The 26,575-nt window shown below is 49.6% G+C and overlaps 1 protein-coding gene and 1 long non-coding RNA gene across 2 annotated transcripts in view; one reads left to right on the top strand and one right to left on the bottom strand.

Moving 5' to 3' along the window:
* LOC310694062 overlaps nucleotides 1-26,575 on the top strand; it is a 243,112-nt gene that overhangs the window by 163,697 nt on the left and 52,840 nt on the right. The gene's annotated exons all lie outside the window — the stretch shown is intronic.
* TTC28 (tetratricopeptide repeat domain 28) overlaps nucleotides 1-26,575 on the bottom strand; it is a gene marked incomplete at its 5' end in the record, with an annotated part of 118,183 nt that overhangs the window by 69,057 nt on the left and 22,551 nt on the right.

Below are 26,575 nucleotides of genomic sequence, written 5' to 3'. Positions count from 1 at the left end.
TCTCTATCCTGCTTTCAAGAGAAATGTTCACAATGGTCTTTGGCTTTCTGAATTCCCTCTCCTTGCAAAGCTGCCCTGACCTGGCCTTGAGTCACTCTGGGCTTGCAGGAAATCCTGACGATCTTCTGAGCAGATCAGAGGCCAGCCAAGAGCTACGGGGTGCAGCTGACTCCGGGGAGGAAGGAGGGCAGATGAGCGCAAGGCCACAAGAGGCCACCACAAGACCTTCCCATGGGGTAAGGTCACATCCTGCTGTTGCACTCAAAATGCCCCCAAAGCGGTACAGCCATCCTGGAAAAGCTGAGGTTTGGGTGCAGCCAAGGATGGGCTAAAATCCAGCCTGAGAGCCCTGGCAGAAAAGGCCAGCTGGCCAGACCTCAGCATACCCTGAGGAAGGGCTGGAGAGGTCTCAAGGCACAAAGGCACTGCTGGAAGGCCTTGGGAAGCTGCCGACATGCACAAGTGAACAGAACTAAAGAAGCTGGGAAAGCTCAGTTGGTTGAGCATGAGACGCTTAATCTCAGGGTCATGGGCTTGAGCCTCCTGGACTGCAGAGGATTGGACTAGATTGCACTTGCAGTACTTTCCAACCCTACCATTCTATGATCTGGGGGCAAAGCCACTCTGGGAGAAGCCCCATGCTGGCAGCAATCTTGCCCACGGGGACTGAGGGATGGCGGCTGACCCTGCGGTCACCCAGGTAGCCACACTGACCGATGGGAGTTGGAGTTTGATGGCATCCAAGGGAGGCTCAGTTCCCTGCTGCCCCAGAAAGTGCTGTCCACCCAGAAGGTGGAGCTGTGTTCTGGGGAGCGAGGGCCAAGAGGGACGGAGTAGGGCATGGGGTGCCCTCCTTCATGGCCTGTGGGGTAAGGGGTGCTCTCCTGCTCCCTCCCACCGCAGCAGTCTCGCGACCTGCCTTGAGAGGGCTTCAGCTTCAGGAGAGAGGCTGGAGTGGGAAAATTGGAATTTCCTGGCCGGTGAGGGCTTGTATCCTGAGCTCAGCAGCATGATTTTAATGTGATGTTGTGCCTGTGAATTATTTATGGTAGAGTCCCCAGGCACCCGGTTCATTCCTGCGGTTCACTTGACAGGAAATGGATTTTAACTTCTGTTTTCATTGGAGGCCCAAAATGCGACATCTTCGGGGAGAAGGCGATGGATTTTATGAGCCACATTAATTGTGACCCCATTTTTAAGAGGCTTTGGTTACCTCGCTGAAATTTTTAGGATGCTGAACAGAAAATGCATTGTTTGGAAGGACTCCTTCCCTCCCCCCAACCGCTCCATCATAACTGCCCCTCTCCTCCATTCCTAGAAAGCACACATCCTGTTGCCATGGAAACATTTAATCTGATCAAGATGTGGGTCAAGAACCACTCCCAGTGCAGAAACTCCACCTGACCCCATGAAGCTTCTGCCCTCATGCACAGAGAAAGAGGCTTTGGCTTTCAGCCCAGCTTGGGTCAGTCAAAGGGTCAGACCCCAGGGTTGGGCAGTCTCCACAGAGCCCATGGTTATAGTGAGGCGGTTGTCAACGCCCACCTGAGGAAACCTAAGCTCAGTCCAGGAAATGCCACGTTATGGGGTGGACATGCGAAGGTCACGAAGAAGCAAGAAATGAAATTCACAAATGCAGCTTTCACCACAGTGGGGATGATAGGAGTAAGCCCCTGGTGGCCCCAGAAAAAGTGGGGGGCAGCTCTGCTCCATGTGGGTGGGATGGAGGTGGCTTAACCATGCAGGGACTCCTTCCTTCCTTCCTTCCTTCTTCTGCTGCTTCTCTCTCTCTCTATCTATCTTTCTCTCTCTGCTACAGCTCCTCCCTCCCTCCTCCTAGTTCTCCCTGTGGTTGCCAGGCAACCCCAACCCCATTGCATTAACTATCAACAGAGAGGACCACATCTAGACATGCAGAAATGTATAGTCTGAAACTGTAAAGATCGGGAATGTTCAAAGACAAGGGGGAAAGCCTTCCTTCCCCCACCTCTGTGCCTGCAACTGCAGGCAGACATCGATGTCTGTCTGTCTTTCTCTGCATCTTTCTGTCTCTCTCTCTCACTCACTCACACACACACACACACACACCACCTCTTAGCTGCCTGGGGGGCACAGCTTCTTTCAAATGCCAGAAATAACACCACACCCAAACCCCGTGCACAACCACTCAGCCATCAAATACCTGCATTGTTCAGTGGACAGACAATAAGCTCCACCTGCTGCAGGACGAGAGGGAAAGCCGCTCAGCACTGCCACATGAATGCATGCGCACACGCACCCAGGGACACAGCTGCATGTTTCCCACCTGTGCTTCTCCCAGACCTTTGCTGGAAAACAACACATCCATTTTTGTCTGTGCAGACAACAAGGAAACGTGGCTTCTTCTACTTGCACAGCATCTCTGAGGCTCACCCGGGGGGATCCACGGGGCTCATGTTTGTGCACACCACATCGGAAAGCTTTCAGTGGCCAGAAGGGGCTAGATGAAACACATATGGACAAGGCACAAAGACAGGTAGTCACTAAGGATGGTAGACTACCGAAAAATTTCTTTGAGATGACAGACAACTTGGACTTAGTTGATATTTGGAGAACAAAGAACCCCATGGCTAAAGAAGGAACCTTCTTTTCTGAAGCCAATATGACATGGACAAGAATTGACCAAATATGGGTAACTAGAGCAGTGTTTCCCAACCGGTGTTCCGCGGCACACTAGTGTGCCGCGAGACGTTGCCTGGTGTGCCGCGGGAAAAATTAAAAAATTCGAAAGATATCCGGAGAGGCGGCCTTCAGGCGAGTTTTAATTTTAATTTTCCTTCTCCCACTTAATGCCCCACACTCGCCCGAGCAGCTTGCAGTCCTCGGTAACCACGGCGACCCGAGGGAGGGGAGGGAACAGGGAAGTCGAGGGCGGCGGCAAGCCGCGATGACGTCAGTGGGCCCTGGCACGGTGTGAGAGCCCCGGCTAGTGGCGCGAGCTTCGGAATAAGTGGGATCCGCGTGCGCGAGACCGAGATCGCGGGTAAGGAGCTCAGCCCTGGGCAGGAGGAAGCGGGGCCGCGCGTGCGGGCCACATCCCCACAGAGAGCGAGCCTCCCCCGGCCCACCACTCCGAGCAGGTCCACTTGCATGAGGGGGCGGCGATGGCGACGGCCGGCAGCTTGCCTGCAATGCCATCCCTCGAGCAGGCGAGGAGCCCGGAGGCTACCAGATGCGAGTCCTCTTTCCCACCCTGCTCGGGAGTCCAGAGCACTTGGTCGCATTCAGGATCTAGAGTGGGGAAGCGGGGCTTGTGTCTGGGCTGGACACATTGGGCTGCTTGTGCCGCTCGACCTGCGGGGAGAAATCAGGGTGGGAGTCACGACCGTGAGGCAGGGCTGCCAAGTGTGGCAGAAGAGGACACGGCCGTCGCACCAGTCCTTAGGTAGGAGCTTCTTCCGTGTCGACCTGCTGCCCTAAAGTCTTGGCTTTTTTCTTGGCTTTTTGGCGGTTGGCACAGAAGGAAGGCAAGGGGGAGGGGGGGAAATTGAAACTTACACTTTTGTGCGTCCCTCCCGGCGTGACGCTGCGCGCTGACGTCACGGGGCTGTAATGGCGGTGTGCCTCGAGATTTTTTTCATGAAACAAGTTGCTGCAACTAGAGGAATGGCACCAAAGACAAGAAAAGTGGATTTCCACTTTTCTTGTCTTTGGTGCCATTCCTCTAGTTCAGTGTTTCCCAACCTTTTTTGGGCAAAGGCACACTTGTTGCTGTTGAAATGGAATACTCAGGATGAAACGGTGAAATCTGTGATGATTAAATGGGCACAAGACGTTGGAGATAACATAATGATGGCTGACTGGGAACAGTTATGGACCACAGGTATGAAGTTTACGGCATGCAATGCCTTAAGAGGGAATATTATGAAAATAATATACAGGTGGTACATAACCCCAGTCAAGCTTGCAAAAATCTACCATTTGCCCGATAACAAATGTTGGAAATGTAAAGAAACTGAAGGTACATTCTTTCACCTTTGGTGGACGTGCCCAAGGATTAAGGCTTTCTGGGAGATGATATATAATGAATTGAAAAAGGTATTTAAATATACCTTCTTGAAGAATCAGAGGCCTTTCTCCTGGGCATAGTCGGCCAATCAGTGTTAAAGAAGGACAGAACTGTCTTTATGTATGCTACTATAGCAGCAAGAATACTTATTGCAAAGTATTGGAAGACACAAGACTTACCCACTCTGGAAGAATGGCAGATGAAAATGATGGACTACATGGAATTGGTGGAAATGACTGACAGAATCCGAAACCAGGGAGAAGAGTCGGTGGAAGAAGATTGGAAGAAATTGAAAGACTATTTACAGAAATATTGCAAAATTAATGAATGTTAGAATGATATTTGATTGAAGTTAAGTGGTTTCTAGCTGTAATGGTATAAAAGAATATGGAAAAATTGGATTTTTAATAGGTAAAAATTTAATGCTACAATATATTAAGATTAAAGATCAGGATAATAAGGAGGGAAAGGAATTGCTGAACTAATAAATTGAACTGGAATACAAAAAAAGGGAGGTATGAGGAGGTCCGGGAAACAAGTAAATGAAAGATAAGTGACGAAAAGATGGAATTATTTTTAACTGTTTTTTATTTTTTGTTTTTTATTTTTCATTATGTAATACTGTGAAAACTTTAATAAATATTTATAGAAAGAAAAAAAACCAGAAGGGGCTAGATGAAGAAGACCGTGGCGGCTTTTGCCTCCGCCAGGAGACCTGCTCCATTTGCTAGGGGAACCTCAGCAGTTAGCAACTGCAGAGGCCACCAATTCACTTCCAGTCAAAAGTCCATAGCTGACACCAACCATTCATCAGGGGATCACCCTGATCACCAATGAGTTCAGCATCAAGACTTGACAGCCTCTGCTGGGCGTTGTGACAACTAGATCCTCAGGGCACATGGTCCTGTCAGTTGCAGACTCTGCCTTTCTCTGCTCCGTCTGAAGACCCTTCGGTGTCTGGTTCAGTTTCCACTATGCCTTGAACCTCCATCAACAAAGCTACATGCCTCCTCCTCCTTTAATGGACTTGGGGGGGCATTTGGCCAGTGAGGTGGGGCCGAGAAAGAGAGCCTGCCTGCCAGCAAGGGGAGGAGAGAGACCTGAGAACTTGCCAAGCCATCAACCTCATGGCTGGGAGCTGGCCCTGGAAAGCCCCTTCCCACACATGGCCCCTTCCAAAGGAAACAACCCCCCCTCGCCAGCTCTTTCAGGCACCCAAGGGAGTTAGTTGGAAGTGTGTGGGTGATCAGATAAAAGTGGCCACCCACAAGCAAAACTGCAGAAGAGAAAAAACCATTTGAGAAAGAACAGGAGGGTGGCTGGCATGATGGCAGACCAGGCCTGGGAAGGAGACTAACCGGAGATCTGGGTAGGAAGACAAACGGCATTAATTAATTCCCTTTAAGAAACACGACTGGGTGCACTGTGAGATGAATAGTCTCATTTGCAAAGAGCCCCGAGTGACAAAGTCAAACAAATAACTCCATAATTCTTCATTAGCACTTCATCAAACTTAACTATTTCACAGGCTGCACAGGAGAAGGGCAAGTCACGTCTTAATATGTTCCAGAGGTGCCCCTCCCCCTTGATGCTCTGTTGCTGGGATTCTCTGAGGAAGGGCGCTGGGCTTTGTCCTGCCTAGAAAAAATGGAAAGGAGGCAGCAGAGGGGTCAGTGGGCCTCCAAGACCCTCTTCTGGCAGACACGAAGCAGGGAGGGCAAGATGCCTGTCCGTGGAGAGCGGGCAGCCCCCAGCCAAGGGCAAATGGAGATTTGGAAGAGGAAAGCTGCCTTTATCATAGGGGATCTCAGACTAAATTCTTTGCCACACCATTTTCCTTGTGGCAAGGAGTTATCTAGCTCAGCTTTACTCAAACCTAACTACAGACATTTTGCTTTGGAGGTATTTTGGCCACCTCTTTATGCAGAATTTGTTCATTCAGAGGCTCTGAATGGAAAAGGTTGACTCTTTCATACATTTCCCTTCCCACCCCATGTGCCTCTCAAAGTATTTTAACTTAGCTCCTTCAACAACTTCAGCCCCGTTATCCTTTCATACTTAACTTGCACTTTATCCTTTCTTTCCCCCAAATGACCAGGACCTTTCCTCACGCTCACCTGTAACATCTGTCCTCTGCCTATCTATCTTATCTATCTATTTATTGATTTATGTTTGATAACAATGTCAACCTTTTATCTCACTCTAATTTCCTTCTCCTTTAGGAGACCTCCCTCCACCCCACACCCTAACACCCCACCCCACCCCACCCGCCTCTGCCTCCCAGCCCCTTCTACGCAGCGTGCAAGATGTGGCGGTTGCAGCTGCTGGGATGGGTGCAACAAGGCTGTGGTTGGCCTAGAAAGTGGGGCTGCTAAACGAGGAGACGCCAGGCAGGCGGAGGCCCAAAGCCCACCGGGAAGCCGCCCAAGGTTCTCTATGGTTGAGAAGCACCTGCTTGAGCATCCTGCCCTACCTTGCCTTTATCCGCTCTGCAAAGGTGAGAGGGAGTTCTCTGGCTGTTCACTAAGAATCACACAGGTGAGTAGGTACAAATAACCAACACATTGCCACTCCAGTCCTCGGAGAGAGCAGAAGTCCTCTCACTCACTCCCTCTTAGCCTCAAAGAAGTGGGTCTGCAGACCCCAACAACAGCACCCACTCCCTGACACCTGGCTCGTTCAAATCCGCCCCATTTGCCCATTAAACCCAGTCCTGCTGGCATCTCAGAGGGGTCGTCTGCAGAAAACCCAACTGCCGTTTGCTCTGATTCAGCAGTAAAATGCAGTTTCCCCTGGGTTAAGCTTCATTAGGGGGGAAAACCCAACACTGCTCAGGCATGGACAGACCTGGAAAGCGCAGAGATGTGCCTACAAAGCACAGAGCAAAGGTAAGTGTGGATGAGTCCAAAATGAGGCGAACTTTCTCCAGAAACAGGAGTAATGTACAGAGATACTGAATCACATCTGCTGGCTAAAAGCAGGCAAAACCACCCCATGCTCTGATTTTTTTCTCAAGGCCTGTCCACAATGGAGCATTATTTAGCTATTATTGTGCTTCTCCCCACATTCAGATTGGACTGTAGCAGTCCAAACCCGCTCACTTTGGTACACAAATAGGAACTTCCAGTTGGGCAGAGACAGCTACACCTCAGGTGTGTGGGGGTTGTTTTTTTAGTTTCCCCCATCCAACAAGTGTGTAAAAGCACACAGTAAGGCAGCCCACTTTCCCACAATTCCCCCATATCAAGTAAATCCAAATTTACAGGGGGGGGGTACTAAGATGGGTGTGGTTTGAGGGCCATACGAAGTACGCAAATTAAAGGGGAATGCAAAGACAACTGCAAGCCCACAGCACCCTCCCTTTGCTGAACAAGCCTTTCATGCATCTCTGATCCTCCCAGTGGCCATCTCGGTCCTTCATTGCTTCTCCCCAATTGAGCAGCTGCAGAAATCTCAGCCCTCACAACTGTGGTGAGGAGAACATTCTCCATTCACATGGAGTGTCTGAAAGGAGAACACAGCAAAACGGAAACCTAAGAGCAGAAGGCCTCCTCCTCCTTGTCCTGCAGGTGGGCAGCTCCCTGTAGTTGCTGTGGAGCTGGGCTGCTTGTTTCCAATGCAAATGGACTGAAGGAAAGGTCAGCTTCGCTCAGCTCTCCCTTCCTCAAAAGGCTGCACAATTAAACTATTGTATTGCAAAAGATCTGTTTTGTCTATTCAAAATTCTCCTCCACGCTCTGGAAACATATGGAGGTTACAACATCCATTCTGCTCGTCCTTCCCCAAGGGGTTCTGCACAGGATCCTGTAACAGCCAGCAACCGTTCTCAGGCTCCTCTGCTGCAGAGTCTTCTCTTACTGATTTGCAAGGAGAAGCAAGGTGGCTGGCTGCAAGCGAGGAAGGAGAAAGTGCCCGGTGTCTGCCTGCAGACTCTGCTGGGAAGACATCAGGAAGATGCGAGTGACCACTGCAGCGCCCCATTCTTCCCAATCCACATGAAACCTCCCTCCTGTCCATGGGGGAAACTTCTGTGCAGTAGCCATGGCAAAACACTCTGCCAAACCAGTCCCAATTTATACAGAAAACCACGCTGAGAGCAGCTGGCTCCCCCTATCCTCACTAAGGAGGCCATTCCTAAGAAGCAGCTGTGGGTGCAGGGCAAGAGGACTGGTGCCCTGGCCTGTGCTCCCCCTCCTGAAAAGAGGACCAGGCCCAGGGCCTTATCAGACCCTGAACAGGGCAACAAGGGTCACCAAGCGCTTCTCTTGGGGAAAGTAGTGCCAAGCTAAAGAAGTCACACCTGACAGGGAACGTCCCAGCATCTGAGCATTTTTGCCATGTGTGCCTTGAGTCCATTGGCATTTACTGAAAGTTTAGGCATAAGCAGTTTAATGCCACAGAATATGGGACATGCCAATGATCTGTCTGTCCGTCTGTCTGTCTCTCTCATGCACAGATCCAAGCTTGCGGAAGACGTCTGCTACCCTTTGGCAGATGCTGCTGCTCCTGCAGCTACAGCCTCCGAGCATTTTCTCTTGGAAGAGCCACCCAAGGGGAGAACCCTCACCTGCTGCCCAGGTGCACAACAGGACATGGCCCCTGCATTACCTCCAGACACAATTCAACCCAACACTCCCCACTCCCTCCCTGACCAGGTTTGTGGTCGAAGCTACGCGGGTGGCGCTGTGGGTTAAACCACAGAGCCTAGGACTTGCTGAACAGAAGGTCGGCGGTTCGAATCCCCGTGACGGGGTGAGCTCCCGTTGCTCAGTCCCTGCTCCTGCCAACCTAGCAGTTCGAAAGCACGTCAAAATGCAAGTAGATAAATAGGTACCGCTCCGGTGGGAAGGTAAACAGTGGTTCCGTGCGCTGCTCTGGTTCGCCAGAAGTCATGCTCGCCAGAAGTCATGCTGAGTCCTGCTGGCCACATGACCCGGAAGCTGTACGCCAGCTCCCTCGGCCAATAAAGCAAGATGAGCTAACAGTCAGGGGTCCCTTTACCTTTACCTTTACTACCACCATCACCAGCTGCTCCAAATGTTAGCAAACCTTCAGGCTTTAGTATTGTTCCTCTGATTCTCAGGGCACCAGGTCCAAGTAGCTACAACGTTGTTCAAATATGCCACATGGAGGATTGAGCAAGCTTGTTTTCTCCTGCTCTTGAGGGCTGAACTTGAACCAATGGCTTCAAGTTATAAAAAAGGAGATTCCGACTCAACATCAGGAAGAACTTTCTGAAGTAAGAGATGCTCCACAGTAGACTGGACACCCTCAGGAGGTGGTGGACTCTCCTCGCTTGGAGGTTTTTAAGCAGTGGTTGGATGGCCACCTGCCATGGATGCTTTAGTTTAGATTCCTCCACTGCTTCACCTTTGGTGGACGTGCCCAAGGATTAAGGCTTTCTGGGAGATGATATATAATGAATTGAAAAAGGTATTTAAATATACCTTCTTGAAGAAACCAGAGGCCTTTCTCCTGGGCATGGTCGGCCAATCGGTGTTAAAGAAGGACAGAACTTTCTTTATGTACGCTACAACAGCAGCAAGAATACTCATTGCAAAGTATTGGAAGACACAAGACTTACCCACTCTGGAAGAATGGCAGATGAAAATGATGGACTACATGGAATTGGCGGAAATGACTGGCAGAATCTGAGACCAGGGAGAAGAGTCGGTGGAAGAAGATTGGAAGAAATTGAAAGACTATTTACAGAAATATTGCAAAATTAATGAATGTTAGAATGATGTTTGATTGAAGTTAAGTGGTTTCTAGCTGTAATGGTATAAAAGAATATGGAAAAATTGGATTTTTAATAGGTAAAAATTTAATGTTACAATATATTAAGATTAAAGATCAGGATAATAAGGAGGGAAAGGAATTGCTGAACTAATAAATTGAACTGGAATACAAAAAAGGGAGGTATGAGGAGGTCCGGGAAACAAGTAAATGAAAGATAAGTGACGAAAAGATGGAATTATTTTTAACTGTTTTTTATTTTGCATTTTTTCTTTTTTCTTTTTCATTATGTAATACTGTGAAAACTTTAATAAATATTTATTTTTTTAAAAAATAGATTCCTCCGCTGCAGGGGGTTGGACTATATGATTTGGGGGTCCCTTCCAAATCTACAATTCTATGATTCTATAAACAGCCTGGAAGAGAAGTAATACTGGCTTCAAACGCTCTGAGATCTTCAGAGCCGGAGGCAACACACAAGACCCCTTCCAAAATGAGCAAAGAAGGGGGTGACGGTGGCATCTGCCCAGGGGCCCTCAACACACACACAACAGCCTCTTCCATGAATGCCTTGAAACACCCACATGGCTTCCTCAACCAGACACCTTCACCACCCAGGGGGTGCAGTGCTGGACAATCCAAACACTAGGCCTCCTGTACAGATGAAGAATTAAGACTCTGAAAGAGTCAAGAATGCACAGGGAGGGAGCGGGTGGGGTCCACAGACTGGCCAAAGACCCCGTGCTCTGCCCCTTGGCCCCATCGCCACAACCTGTTTAGTCCTTCTCATGACATGGGCCAGGGGTCAGTTGCTGCAGCCCCAGATCTTCCTGCCTTCTCTTCATTTCAATTTAACAGGACTATTGCCTGGAAGCTCTCTTCCTCTCACCTGCAGACAGAAACCTGTCTTTGTTCAGGATGCGCAATTGAAGAATCAAGCAAACTCAGACACGAGCAGCAAAATGGGGGAGTTGCCACCAGGCCCAAGTCCTGACTGGCATGGGCAGCTTGGCAGTGACCCAAGAGGTCCCCTGGTGTAGTCTTTCCAAAAGCAACACACACAGGAACCGCCTGGCAGGGCCAGAGAATCCCAGGCTGTAAATCACCCAGACAGAAAGCAAAATAAAACAAAGAGTTTTGCTCCGTCTTGTTCCCAGAGTGACGCAGGAAGGAGAACAATGCTGACTCAGGTCTTCTGGACAGACGGCTCCCAAGCGCTGAACTGACACAGCAGCAGCAGCAGCCCCAAAGGCTGGAGCATCAGGAGGGAGGAGTAAAGGCCTTGGCAGCTGGCTGGGAAGGAGACTGATCCCGTTTCCCTTCCTCCTGCCTTCCCAGGGATGGCAGCTCCCTTCCAGCACATATACATCTGGCTGTGCACAAGCTTGCGGAGCCTGGGGACAGGGGGAGGGATCTTCTGCCACTAGTGACATCATACCCCTGCCTGCCAACCAGTGTTCAGCCACTCTTGAACAGACCATGAAAATAGTGGGGCAGAAACCACTGGTGCCTCCCCCCTCCACTGGAGCCCCAGTGCTGCTCCTTCACCACTAGATCTTCCCACAGGTTCTTCCAGCCCTGGTTTCTTTTCATTGTCCAGAAAACACCATTTTCCTCATTGCAAAGCAGTTATTTGCCACCCTGTGTCTTCCTTGGGGCCTCCACACACCCTTTTAAGGGTTTATTTGCCTCCCAATGCATCTCAAAGCCCTCAGAGAGGAACCACCAGGAATTTCCCCCTCCAGTTCATCTTTCTGCAACAAGTGAGCTGTTGGAGGGACCCAGGAGCCTCTTCCAATTTCCAGTCCTGGGTCTAGTCAGAGGATGGAGTTCTTCCTGGAACAAGGATAGGTTCTCTTACAGAGAAGCAGTGGGAGGAGTGTACAGAGAGGAGGAGGAGGAGGAGGAGGGGAAGAAGAAGAAGAAGAAGAAGAAGAAGAAGAAGAAGAAGAAGAAGAAGAAGAAGAAGAAGAGTAGTAGTAGTAGTAGTAGTAGTAGTAGTAGTTTGGATTTGATATCCCGCTTTATCACTATCTGAAGGAGTCTCAAAGCAGCTAACATTCTCCTTTCCCTTCCTCCCCCACAACAAACACTCTGTGAGGTGAGTGGGGCTGAGAGACTCCAGAGAAGTGTGACTGGCCCAAGGTCACCCAACAGCTGCATGTGGAGGAGCGGAGACGCGAACCCGGTTCACCAGATTACAAGTCCACTGCTCTTAACCACTACACCACACTGGCTCTCAAGGAGAGATCAGGAGCCTCTTGGGGTCTTTCAAGTGACCTCTGACAGAAGATGGGCTTCCAATACCATAAGAATCATGCCCCCCTCTCCCTCCATCTGTTATTGCAGCAGGGGCCACATTTCCTGCCCCCTGTGCAAAAAAAACCCCAACCACCTTGTTTACTATTCCATTGAATGACAGTAGCCTCTCAGTGGAGTACAGGAGGCTCAAAACAATGGAACTAAAATGAATTAAAGCTGATACGAAGATTATGCAAGAAGAATAAGAAGTCATCTTGGAGTGCATGAATCACTATGGCCAGATCATCTCTGCCCAAGGGTGGCCATAGTTGGCATTCCCGCTGCAGCTGGTAAAAGGCATTCCCAACCATTAAGAAAGAGCACAGCTCCATCCACCATACTGTCCAACATTTCTCCAGTGAAAATAGGGACATCCTTTTCCATAATACCTGGCTCATCTGACAGGGTTGCCCCAGCCACTCTGGGCATCCAACATATATAAAAACATAATAAAACATTAAACATTAAAAAATACAGGGCTGACTTCAGATGTCTTCTAAAGGTTGTATAGCTCCTTGGCTTGGGGGTCACATAATTCCATACCCTTCAATAATTCTCTGATAAAAATAGGGACGTCCTAAGGAAAAGCAGGATATGCCAGGATCAAATCAGAAACTGGGACAGCTTCTGTAAATCCAGGACTGTCCCTGGAAAACAGGGACACTTGGAGGGTCTGACATGCAATGGGGACACATGCAAGGATCACTCTGACAACGGCAGGAGCAAGATCCTCACATGGGAGATTCTGGAACAAGCAGCTGGAGAGGAGGTCTGGAGGGAGAAAACGCACTGAAGACCAGAACACCACTGCCCCATTCAATTCAGCCCCCAGCCCAGAGCCAGCCAAAGTACCCAGAGATCCCATTGTGGAAGCCCTCCTGCTTAAAGCGTCATTTGGCCTTCAGCCTAGTCCCAATGAAAACAATCTTTGCTTTAGATTTTTACTGCTTAAAATCACTGAAGAGATATTTTGTCCTAATATAGCTGTGAAATCTCTTGCCCATGTACCAACCTGTCAACCCTCTTTCCACAATATGATGCTTCAGTTGGGGAGGAAAACGCCACGTCTCTCCAGCTGCCCCTCCAGGAAGCAGAAGGGCCCCTGTCTGGTTGCCCCAGAAGTGTCTCCAGCTTATGCCCACCCTTCCTTTGTGGGTGCCAGTTTCTCATTTGCAGACATGCTATCTACTTTGTTATTTTTATGTTTTAAATGTATCCTGTATCTGTGCTGCCTCCAAAAAGAGCCCAGGGCAGCAAACACACAAAGAATAAAACATTTAAAAACACGTTTAAAAGAATTCTAACACAGATGCTGGCTAGGAAAGAAAGAGCTCCATTGAAAGGCTTGCTGGAAGAAGGAGATCTGCAGTAGGTCCTGGAAAGGCAGCAGAGACAGCGCCTGCCTCACATCCATGGACAGGGAGCCACCAAGCGGAAGAGTTACAACCCGATATCCTTTGTGGGAAAGTCAAACAGAGACCCTGAAAACGAACCCATTTTTACATTCTTATACAGTTACATGGAAACACCAGGACCAGATGATGGGAACATGAAATGGGAGTGGGTTGGCCCACGCAGTCTTGCCTGGTCTGACTGTGCTGCCTAGAAGCAGAAGGCTAGAAGGCTGGCTGGCTGGCTGGCTGGCTGGCTGGCTGGTGAGGGGATCAGGCTACTGGACTCCTTGATGGACCAAGCTTGCCCTGGGCCACAGGGCTCTTCTGAGGTCCATTTCTGCCAAGGAAGATGCCATTATGTGGTTTGTGACTAGGGGACTACAGCTGGACCACCACTAGGCTGACTTCACATGCAAGACTGTAAAAGCCGGGAGAGCTTCTATTAAGAGGAATTAGAGCATGGTGCTGATCACCCCAAGGTTGCAGGTTAATCCCCATATGAGACAGCAGCATATTCCTGCATTGCAAGGGGTTGGACTATATGACCCTCAGGGTCCCTTCCAACTCTACAATTCTATGGTTCAATGTGGGGAGCATCAACAGAGGGCTGCAGGGCAGATGAGAGGTCTGTAGAGCTGGTGGCAAGTGGAGTTTGCTGCCCCATATAAGCTCTCCCTCTGCCACCCCATCTCTGTGGGCCCTTTGAAATTAAGCTGAGGGTGGGCCGCAGGCTCCTCACCCCATCTCTAGGACCTTCTGGAAACAAGACATTGCATCTGCCAACACAATATTCTCACTTGTAGCAGGTGATCCAGAAGCTGTGAGACTTAACGCCTAAGAGGCCAAACTTTTACTGGCAATATCCCAGCTGCTGCACTTGATCTCTCCTGGTACATCCTGTGCTCCATCATGAACGCTCTGCCTCCCCCAACCCCAATTCCAGCAGAAAGTCACATCTTGGCCGTCCTCTGCTGAGAGAAAGGGCCTTTGGCTGCCAGCACTAAGTCACCCAGGCTATTGTTAGTGGTGCCCTGGTTTACGCAACCTCCTTTAACGGGACGGAGGCACACAAGGGCCTCTTAGGCAGGCTGGCCAGAGGACAGCTCCAGCAGTGGCATCCGAAGTCCCCCCTAACTGGCCCACTTTATGCTCCGGCAGCCTGAAAGAGCCCTTTGTGGGTCTTTGTATTCTTCTTCAGAAGTACAGTGGTACCTCGGGTTAATAACTTAATTTGTTCTGGAGGTTCGTTCTTAACCTGAAACTGTTCTTAACCTGAGGTACCACTTTAGCTAATGGGGCCCGCTGTGCGATTCCTGTTCTCATTCTGAAGCAAAGCTCTGAACCTGAGATACTATTTCTGGGTTAGTGGAGTCTGTAACCTGAAGCATCTGTAACCTGAAGCATCTATAACCCGAGGTACCACTGTATCTGGTATCAGCCAGAAAGAAAAAGTTAAATTGGAGAGCAAGGTGAGGAGGGGAGAGGAGAGAGAAGAGATCCCTGAAACAAGAGGTGGGTGCCCACTTTGTATTACATGCTGTTTCTTGATGTGTGTGATTAACAGTTGACAGGTTCTGTGAAGTATTTCTGCATTACAGGGCATATATTGATTCTTTTAATTTCTTTAAACCACCTTGCTTCTGACAAGACAGAAACTGAGCTTTCAAAGAGTCAGTCACCACGTCACACATTTTCTTGGCGGAATGAAGTATTTTGGAAGAGTTTTCTGCAATGTAGAGCAATTCAAGGAGAGAGGGAGGTCTTTGATTATAAATTCATGAACTCTTCAGGGGTTGGACGGATTTTACTTTCTGGCGGAGAGCACTGTTAATGCTGCCTTTCTAGGTCATAAGCAGTCTGCAGGGATGCCCTTCCTAGAGGAGAATTGCTTGGCATAACTTCCTTTCAGCCATTAAACAGTGTTTTAATAAGGCGGCAGGATATGAAAGGAAATGCAAGCCGTCTATATCAGTTGGGACCAGCTCCGCCATGACTCTTCAGAAACATGTAAAGGGCTTTGCAAACAGGAGGGAGGCAGCAGGAGATGCCACCCGTAGGTGGCTGCAGGGTCCGCTCTGCCAAGGGCCCTGCTGGGGTCACATCAGAGCCCAGAGAGCTGCAAGTGCAGCTTGTCTGGGATAGGAACAAGCAACCAGTGGGGAAAGGGAAGCGCTGTTCAGAAGGTTCAGTGCTCTTCCTTTATTTCTGAAACATATTGAGAGGACTACCATGGTCACACAACACTCTCAAAACTAGGATGGAAAGATCTCTCCATTTCAGTTCTCATAGAATCAAAGAATTATAGAGTTGGAAGGGACTCTGAGGGTCATCTAGCCCAACCCCCTGCAAGGCAGGAACTGCTTCACACGTGACAGATGGAAAACCAAACTCTGCTTTAAAACCTCCAAGAAAGAAGAGTCCACCCACTTCTCATGGGAGTCTGTTCCCCTGTCATTCTTCCTAATGTTTAGTCATAATCTCCTGTCTTGTAATATTGGTTCGGGTCCTGCCCTCCAGAGTAGCAGAAAACAAGCTTGCTCCATCTTCCATCACACCACTGTGCTGCACACTTCCTCCTAATACATGTGCTTTTGTAAACATAGTTTGGCTGAAGAACTGCATCACAGCATTCAGGCAACTATGAATTTCAAAGGACGGTTCTGTGTTTCAGTTCACATACTGCTTCAGAAAATGTGAATTTGATCTATTCAGCTTCAGATGAGAATAGAATCAAATTTCTCCCCCACCCAGCTCCAAACCTGCCTCCCCCTCAATGCAGGGCGCCAGTCATCAGCTCATGTCCTGAATCAAGAAAGCCACTCCATCTTTCAGTCCAATGGAGCCTCTTCTCTCCCTGAATGGATCCAGTTCCCCTTTCATCTGGCCCAGACGTCTCTCGCTTGCCCCCCAGGGCAAGACTCCTTGTCTGTCTCAGTCACAGTGTGTTGCCTTGAACCTCTGCGCATGGCACATTTGAAGGCAGACTGTGGCTCAACAGAGCATAGTGAAGCAATGCAATGTTTTTGTAGGATGCCTCACAGAGGCTCCCAGATTGAGATGTAGCCTCCTCACTCTAATTAATTACTTGCTTCCCTCTGAAATTGGTTCCAAGAAAATAGAGGGGTTAATGAGAGCTGCTTTTAATAACAGCATGTCCGCCCACCCTATCTCTCCACGGTGCTTCCTCCTGCACCATATGCCACCTCCCTCCCCCTCCCCCCCGCAGCATCTCTTCCGACTGTCGCTGCAGCAGCTGTGGGCCAGGGAAGCAACCAGCCAGCACCTCATATCTCTTCCTGCTTTGGCAGTTCTGCTCCTCTCTGCTGAAACCAAGATCAGACAGCAAAAACCAACATGGATCTTCGTTTTTAAACAGTCCTCTTCTTGTTATGTAGAGCTGACTGCATAAAAGGGGTTCGATTCTTGCAATCAAGGCTGAAGTTCACCCCAACGCTTCACATTCCCACTCAGAAACACTGCTCCACCCGGTGCCTGCTCCATAGGCAGAGAGGGAGGCCAAACCATTTGCTTACAGGAAACGTGGCCAACTGGTGATGGAAACACAGGCTCTTTTCTAGAGCCATGAAATGCTTCCTGGGCAGATGGTACATGACCCTGCCAGCCATGATTGAGATGCCCCAAACTTGTCCTCCAAACGGTCAACTCTCTGAAGAGATGTCACCAAGAGGCAGGCATGGGAAGCAGAGGCAGCTCTGACCACAAAGGCATCCTGCCACAGCAACCCCGTCCTTGCATTTGCCATTAAGATAGAAAGGGGGAGTTCATTTGTCTTTGACAAGACTTCTTCCGTTCTTTGTTCTAGGTTTCCCCCCTGCAACTCTATCTTACAACGCACCCCACAGGTGCCTACTAGAGAAGCCTCTGCCTCTGTGGTGGCTCCCTCCGCCCCACCCCACCCTGCCCCAGAGGCTGCTTTTCCTCCATGGAGCACAATAAGAGGGGGAGGGGTTCCGTCCCCCAGCCCACCCCTCCACGTCACACCAGACCAGCCACTTAAGGAGGCAGGTGCATTTTGTGGGAGATGGGCAAGGGAGCATTCAGCCCTATCCCCCCCCCAAAAAAAAACCCCAATGGTGTGCTCCAAATTCCGCCACACTGGCCAAGCTCACTGCTACACACATGGTTTGGTGTAATATGTACCTTGATCCAGACCAGCTGATGACCAGCTGGGCTATAACTTATTTGGCAGGACAGAGGTCATTTTCTTGGGCACATCTGCAAACTAAGTTTCTCCCACAGCTTAACCTCTGCAAATTTTCCACCAGCCGCCTGCTCCAGTTTAGTGCTAAAATGCCAGAGCGCAAGTGGGAGAAGCTTTGAGGCAGATGCTAGCTGATCTTGGCACCCAGCGGAACAGATGGCGCTTCCTTCTATTTCAAGTGCAGAGAACCCCCAGTCTCAGTTGAGCCTGGGCTCCCCTCCCAAGAACGTCCACCCACTGTCCCCTCCTCTCAGCAGGGGAGGAGGTGTCCCAATTCTAGGGAATCAATTGTATGCATGCAGACATTCAACCAAATGGGCAGCTCTTGCCTTACCTGGCACAGATGGAGTCATTTCCTGAGCTCTACGGAGCAGGAGGCATTGCCAGGCCAGACCCAGCTTTTCCTCTCTTGCACAAGCTCCCCCTCCTTTTCCCAACACCATGCAGTAACCAAGGTGAAAAGGAGCTTGGGTATGTTCCCAAATGAAGAAACACTCTGGCCTGTGGAACTCCAGACCACCGTAGCGCATGAGCAGAATGAGGCAAGTTCCCACCAACTTCGTTGGTGCCCACTGTTGCTCCCCCATGCAATTAAGGATTCTTCCTGTGTGAAGAAGGTGGACTTCTGCCTCTTGCCCCCCCCCACCTCTGTCCGAAGGCGTGGAATCCACACAGGAGGCCAAGCAGTGCTCTAGGAGAGGGAGACACCCCCCTCCTTCAACACCTTCACCTCTCCTCCACCTGCCACCTCCAAACCATCACCACCTCCCTTAGTTGCAGGCACATATTTAGAGTGCAATCAAATCCAAGAAGCCGTCATTTTTTATTTAGTATCCAAGTGCTAGTCATGAAAAATTTACTCCCTCAAAAACAGTTGCCTGCATTTCATGACCAAAAAATTCAGGATAAAATGTAATTTCCTCGAATGCATTTTGCAAAGGGAGGCAAGAAAACCCAAAACAAACATGCCCTAGGTATGCAAAGAATGTCAATCCTGGCAGTGAAAGCGCTGCCTGGCCACTCAGCAAGCAGAGGAGCACAAGGAGGGCAGCTCTCTTGAGTGCTGGCACACAGAGGGGCACCAGCTGCCCCTGTCCCTGTGGGCTGCTCCCTCCCTCCCTGGCTCAGAAGAAACAGCCCAGTGGGCCTTTGTCCCTCCCAGTCCCCAATGTGGATCAAGTGGGCAACATCTCCCCATAAGCCACAGGGGGTGGGCCAGCCAGATGTTGACTCAAGCAGGAGTCTTTGGCCCCAGAAGAGCTGGGGTGGAGGATGCAGGTGCCCATGAGACCTTGTGTGCGGGGGGGGGGCGAGCGTTGTGCTAAATGCAGGTATCACTTAATCATCAGTGGGCAGAGAGAAAGCCATCAGAGCAGCAACAAGAATGTCCTCAGCTCGGGTTCCCCACTCCTGGAATCCCAGCAGCAGCAGCAGCAGCTGTGCCAGATCAAATGCAACCTGCCTCCTGACTGGAAAGGTGACTGCAAAGGGATATTTGCATTCTGGAGGAGGAACAACTGCTGAACAAGAAGAAAGACAGTTGTTGTGGACAACACAGAGCTAAATGGACCAATGGTCTGACTTCGTATAAGGCACCTTCCACTCTTGCCCATCCCCTGACAGGAGGGGGGCCACCCTCAGGAGTCCCCGAAGGCACCTGTGCCTGTGAAAAGGCAGAGGCTGAGTGTACCTCTGGTGCCTTTGTTCCACCAAAGGAGACACAGGCGACTTCTGGAACAAATGCTATCACACAGAACAACACACACAACCCCCCTTGTACTTCTGATGAACTGTCAGCTTTATTTTAACCATCTTAAAGCATTTGCCTGGCACTTTTTCTAAATCAAATCTTTCTTCTCATTTTATAAACTATCTTGGAGAAGTTGCAGTGAGGTGGCTTCATCACTGACACAAGGGCCTGCGAATCAACACGGTGCAAATCTGACTTCTGCTAAAACTCCACACCAAGATCAGAACTGTGGAGAAAGTTGCAGGAGTGTCCCAACAGTTATCACTGACATTCCCTATGGCTGTATGCTGAAATTCTTGCTCAAAACAAAGGCCAGGGCAGGGGCTTAGGGAATGTCCAGCCTCCTATCCTTTCCTTCAATATCTTCCACCAGCAGGAACGAGCATCGGTGAAGTCCTACATCTCTTTAAATCGTTGTGGCCTCCTCTCTGTGACAGGGGCAAAGTTGATGAGCATTTGCTTCTTATTACATTTATGAATCTTCCTTGAAAAGGAACCCAAGAGAATACTTCTATCTTAAAACTGTTGGGAGAAGCAGAGGGAGGCAGAAAGCTCGATTTTTGCCTGTTCAAGCATACACGTTTCATGACAGATGAGGAAGTCACCTGAAAGCCTGACTCGGCCACCATGGATGCCACCTTAGGTTCCTTTGGATGAATAAATCCATAAAATATGCTGGGAGAAGGAATGAGGAGGCCTCCCACAAGCAACAATTGCATTTTGATTTCTCATTTGCAAGGAAGCTGGCCATGGTCCAACTCTGGCTACGGAAATGGTTTGCAGAGCTCTTCCCAAGGTCATGGTGAGGAAACATTTCCCAGCATGCACCTCAAGGGGTGTGGGTGGAGAGCAGCCCATGAGCCAAGCCACACGTTTCCTCGGACACAAGATCTGCAGCAGCCATGGGGGACACGTCAGCCTCCCTCTCAGTGACAGTCCATGCAGGGACACAACTCACAGCAGAAGCACCGCAGGCTGAAAGAGGAGTGGGGGTGGGGCCCTCCGTTGGCCCAGCAAAGACCAGGCCCTGCTGCTCAAGTGCAGCTGCTAACAGCTGCTTAATTCCTCCCACTGCTGGAGACCAGAAACTTTTCCACCTGGCAATTGCTTTGCTAGCAAAAACTGATCACTTCACAGTCCAAACTCAACTGAGGAATTTCACTCCCCTTGAATGCAAGCACCAGTATCCCAACCTCCCCATGCTTGTTTTTCAGCTGCACCTGAAGGAACCCCAGAAAGCAATGCCCACCCACCTCTGACAACTTGCAAAAATGATTACTCACACTCAGCATTTATACAACAACAGTGAATTTCCACAGCTCTCCTGACCATCCGTTTGTAAGGTGGGCTGGGATTAATACCCCACTTCTGCCAGCGGGCAGAACAGAGGCCTCCCTAAGGTTGCCCAGTACAAAGCTGGGCTGAGTTTTCAACCTGGGGCTTCCTAGGCTTGAGTTCAGATTCTTTGCCATTACACTACAGAAGAACCCCAGAAACCTCACAATATAAACCACACAGTTAACGCTCATTGTTATGTTCTTGAATCTGTGGTTCCTGCTGTGTTCCAACACTGCATGCACAACAAAGCAGTCTCCAGGATCTCTCTCAAATTGCTCCAAGCCCCAACTCCCATCTCCAAAGTCCACAGCCTTGCCTGACTTCCACCGGAAGCAGCAGGGCCTTCTGGGCTGGGCTGGAGGCTGAGCCCCAGACCCCTAGAATGGCCCCCGTGGGTGGATGGGCAGGCAAGACCGCTGCCCATCATTCTCCTCTTTCTGGACCTCAGGGAGTCTGGCCCTCCTGTCAGGGCCATTTAGCCATGCTTTTTGTTCTGACTGCTTTGTACTGACATTTGTTGCTTAAACATGTGGTTGATGGTTTTTTTTTTATTGGGAGGGTTTGCATTTCACTTGGAGACCACGTGTTAAAAAGCTATGGACAAAAAAAACAACCTGTATGATACTGCTTGAGCGCTCAAAGCGACTTCAAGCCTGCTGATCAGCTGCACCTCCAAGCACTATGCAGGACTCTTTGTATGACGTTAGGTGACTGACAAGTGGGCGGCCCCACCCACCTGCTCTATGTGGCCCCTAAGGGTAGGATAGAAAAGGGCCCCCAGCCACCCCTGAATTAGCTCAAGCACCTGAAGTGAGCAGTCCCAAGCAAAGTGTGGTGATATTAAGATTGCTCCTGAGCAGACACAAGCAACGCATCTTCAAATGCAGCCCCTCCCCATGTGAAGCTAACTCATGCACCATCCTGGCCACGAAAATCAAGTTCTGAAGCATGGAGGGCTTGGCTAAAGATGCATCTGCTATCAGACACAAGCTGCTGGCCAGCACAGACCTACAGCGAGTTTGCTCCATGAAGAAAGAACGCTCTTGTGCTCATGTCTTGCCACTTGAAGGTCTCCCAAAACGATCTGGCTGACTATGGTGAGAGGCTGGACTAGATGGGCTCACTTTGGTCTGATCCAGCAGCAGGGCTCTTCCAACACCAGTCCCTACAAAGCACCTGCCTCACCTGATCAGCCTGCCCAGCCACAGGCGGAGGAGGGTCTGCCTAGCATATGGCTCAATGCTCCTGGTCCTAATCAGGTCAGGAAAAATTTGGTTAGGACACAAATTTCATTTAGAGCACAATACTTCCTGGTGCCCCCAGAGCAATGCCAAAGGAATCCACCACCTGCAGAAACCAGCAGGAGAATTCTTGACAACTGGAGTATCATCAAAGAGGATTCCTTGACCACAAGTCCTGACAACACTTTTTAAATCCATGACTATTCATAAACCATCCACAACCTGGATCCCAGCCAACAATTTGTAAAATCAAAGTCTGAAAACCACAACCGAAGTCCAAAACCAGGAGAAGGAATTACAGTGTCTCCTCTCACATTTCGGCAATTGCATTTTGGGACAGGCACAGGTAATTTAGACTTCCAGAGTACACAAAACATTTCAGAGAAGGGCCGGCAGGAACCCTGATAGCACCATTTGAAATGGAAGGACAACCACATCTCCTGGAAGAGGCCTCCTTCCACTGTGCAGCAGGAACAGCTCCCTTGGCACATCCCTCACTGGTGGATCCAGAGAAGACGTAGAATCATTCTATGATTCTATGATCATAGAATCATAGAGTTGGAAGAGACCACAAGGGCCATCGAGTCCATCCCCTGCCAAGCAGGAAACACCATCAGAGCACTCCTGACATATGGTTGTCAAGCCTCTGCTTAAAGACCTCCAAAAAAGGAGACTCCACCACACTCCTTGGCAGCAACTTCCACTGTCAAACAGCTCTTACTGTCAGGAAGTTCTTCCTAATGTTTAGGTGGAATCTTCTTTCTTGTAGTTTGGATCCATTGCTCCGTGTCCGCTTCTCTGGAGCAGCAGAAAACAACCTTTCTCCCTCCTCTATGTGACATCCTTTTATATATTTGAACATGGCTATCATATCACCCCTTAACCTCCTCTTCTCCAGGCTAAACATGCCCAGCTCCCTTAGCCGTTCCTCATAAGGCATCGTTTCCAGGCCTTTGACCATTTTGGTTGCCCTCCTCTGGACACGTTCCAGTTTGTCAGTGTCCTTCTTGAACTGTGGTGCCCAGAACACCACCTTACTTGCATCCCAGATTACTCTTTTTTCCACTGTAGTTTTCAAATTTATTTCAAAATAGTCACTCAGAGTCTTTTGGGCCTTTTTAACAATCTCCTGGTCTCTAAACAAGGTGTCATTCATCTTCCATCTAAAGGAGCCGGTTGTAGTTAGTCTCATTTCCATCTTTACTGCATTATGGTCGGAGCAGGTTTTTGGGCAGATTTCCACCTTTCTAGTCTTCGGTGCCAGTCCTCTAGTTATCCAAATTTGATCGATTCTTGTCCATGTCATTTCTTCAGAGAAGAATGTCCCCTCTCTTTCCAGGGGGTTCTTTGTCCTCCAAATGTCAATCAAGTCCATATTGTCAGTTAGTTCAAAAAAGGTTTTTGGTAGTCTGCCCTCTTTTGTAATATTTTGGTTCTGCGCTTTATCCATGTTCGTAGACACCACCCCATTCATATCTCCCATCATAATGATGTTGTTATAGTCCATGTAGTCCAGCATTGTCTCATGCAGCTTCTTGTAAAATTCCGATTTCCCCTCGTTCGGAGCATAGATTCTCAAGATTAAAAAATTTTCCCCTTGTGTTTGCACTTCAATTGCCAAAATTCTTTCTTGCTCATCTTTGAAAAGAAATTTTGATGACAGGCTCTCCTCTGCATATATCACAACTCCTCTTTTCTTCACTCGATCCGATGAAATAAATTCTTCAGCCTTGGCCATCATCTCCATTCAGGAGTGACATGTTGAATGAATACATTTTCAGGACTTCCGGGTTAGTGCAATCGGTTAATGGCGGATTCCCTCCGAGCTCCGGAGGGAATCGGCTCTACTGAGGACGGGTCCTGCCGCGGCGGCGACGCGGGGACCCTCAGAAACCACAGGCACGGAGGCCTGTGGACTTGGTGACTCGGCGGGCATCATTGCGCCCCCCCCGACCCACAAAGAAGCCTTTTTAAAGGCTTTGGAGAGGGTGCGGGGAGCGGCGTGGTGCTGTGAGTAGACCGCTACTTCAGTGGAGTGAAGCCGCGAGCCATGGCCGGAGAGCGCTGACTTTTTTCCTTGAATATTTGGACTGAAAAAGAAATAACCCGTGAGTAGTACGGAATTTGGATTTAAAAAATCTCCTTTTCCTTGAATTTGGAACGATCGGGGGAGTGCTAAAAGGAAGTCCGCCCCCCCTTCCTGCAGACATTTAAAGCAAGAATTCGATAACTAAGGTGGAGAGACCATCTCTCTCTTTGTGAGACAAAAGTTATTAATTTCACGATTGGCATTAGAAGTTTGGTGCTGGAGGATGAGAACTGAATCTTAGAAGTTGATGTGAACCCCCCCCCCCCGCCGGATCCGGGAGCGATCCGTGAGTGAGCCTGCTGAGGAGACACAAGGAGTTTGACAGCTGTCAAAGGAGCTGTCAAACGAGCTTTCAAAGCTAGAAAAATTTGTTATTTACTATCTTTGAGGACTAGATGAGTTACATTTGATCTCAAGTTGTTGGAAACAAAGAAGAAATAAATAAATAAAGTTACTGACTGTTGGAGAAGGACTACTAAGTAACCAGAATCCCTCTAGGGGGGATTCTGAGACATTACAATGGCTGCAGATGGAAAATTACAGGCCGAGTTAGAAAAAATGTTTCTTCTCGTGGGAATGCTACAAGACCAGAGCACAGCTATGGCTACAAAGCTTGCGACCTTGAATCTTAAAGTAAATAATCCTGTTGACTGTGTTAAGGACTTGACAAAAAATAATTCTGCAGCTGAATCAGAAGAGATATTTTCAGAACTAGAGGAGAGAGAAGGAGGAGCGGAAATATTGCTGGTGGAAAGGGCCAACCAGAAGCCTACAATTGTGGAATATAAAGAAAACAAGGAAATTGTGGATTACAAAGAAAACAAGATTTGGATTATGGGAATTTGGACTGAAATTAAGAATGAAGTAGGGAGTGATCCCTTTATGGGGGGATCAGAAGAATTACGGATTGCAAATTTGTCCAAGATGAAAGGGGAAGCCTTTGGGACACTTGGAACATTTGGACTTAAAAGAAGCAAGAAATATGATTGGGGCTCCGTTTTGGAATATGGAGGACTGGCTGGAAGAAACTTGGACTTTACTGGGATACAGCTCCTTCGAGACCCAATGACCAACATAAAGGACTATCAACAAAACCGGCGGAGAGGGACTGATGGAGATTTGAAGGCCTCGGACGTGAGAAATCCAGGCTAAGAACTGATATTGTGGATATCTTCTGCTCTGGGGGATCGAAACCGGGAAAGGGGGGGGGTGAGAGCTTCTGAATCCAAAAGGAGGATAACTTTATGATTTTAAAGTTTAGGTAGTGTGTTCAGTAACTAATACTTAAAATTGGGAAATTTGTGGAAGGGAACTTAGGTCGACCTTAGAAAAGGATGTTGTGATGGCCTGGGATTCCGATTTGGAGGATGAAACAGAGGAATCCCAGCCTGCACAGGAGTCCCCGCCCCCAGGGCCGGCTGAACTGGGGCAAGGCCTAGAGGCTGAAGAGCTTGCACCTGTGGCAGTGCAGCAGGAGCTGGCCCCAGGTGAAGTCCTCCTGGCCCCAGAGGAGCCTGATGACTCAGTGGCCACAGGTGAGCCTCCTCCAGGGCCCAGTAACCCTTCGGCCTCTCCTGATCTGCAGAGGCTTAGGGCAGAGAGGCGAAGGGAACTAGTTGCCCCCAGGAGGAGTGCTCGCCTTAAGGCCAAGGTAGGCGGGGCTCCTGGGGGTCGGGACCGCCCCTGACCTTAGAAGAGGATAAAAGCCCACTCATCCCGGCCCCAGGTTGCGGGAGCAACGTCGTTGTTGGCTTCGGACCTTCCTGTGATCCTGATCCTTGCTCGGCCTCCTGTTCCTGACTAACCGGTACTCCTGATCCCTGCTCGGCTTCATGTTCCTGACTATCCAGTACTCCTGTTTCCTGCTCGGCCTCCTGTTCCCGACCATCCGGTGTTCCTGTTACCTGCTCAGCCTTCTGTTCCAGCGTTCCTGTTCCCCGCCCGTCTCTCTGCATCGGACCTCGCCCCGCTTCGTGTGGACTCTGCTACATTCACGGTACCTTACCCCCGGGGCCAGCACAGTTTGCTCCCGCCACACCCGCACTCCCCCTTCGTAGGGGTGCGTTCGGGAAGAGCCAGAGGCCATGGAGGACCAGGCGGCTGCACTGGTGACTTTGGCCCAGGAGAACCAGGCCTTAACTCACACCGTGCAGCAGCTCAGTGATGTGGTCGTGGCACTTCAGCAACGCTTAGAAGCCCTACCGGCTCCTGGGGCCGACGCCCCGACTCCTGGCAAGTACCCAGTGGCTTTGCCTGAGAAATTTGATGGAACCCCGGCCAGCTTTCCTATGTTCCTGGCCCAGGCCAAGCTATATATTCAGGGGCGAGCCCGGAACTTTCCTGACGACCGCACCAAGGTGCACTTTTTGATTAGTTTGTTAAAGGACCAGGCGGCCAAGTGGGCGTTGCCGCTACTCAGGCAAGACTCCCCCTTGCTGGCAGACTATACGGGGTTT

Source organism: Podarcis liolepis (genome assembly GCF_965112155.1).
Source record: "Podarcis liolepis genome assembly, chromosome: 15".
In the NCBI taxonomy this organism is placed as follows: Eukaryota; Metazoa; Chordata; class Lepidosauria; order Squamata; family Lacertidae; genus Podarcis; species Podarcis liolepis.
This window is presented reverse-complemented; position numbering and strand designations above follow the sequence as displayed.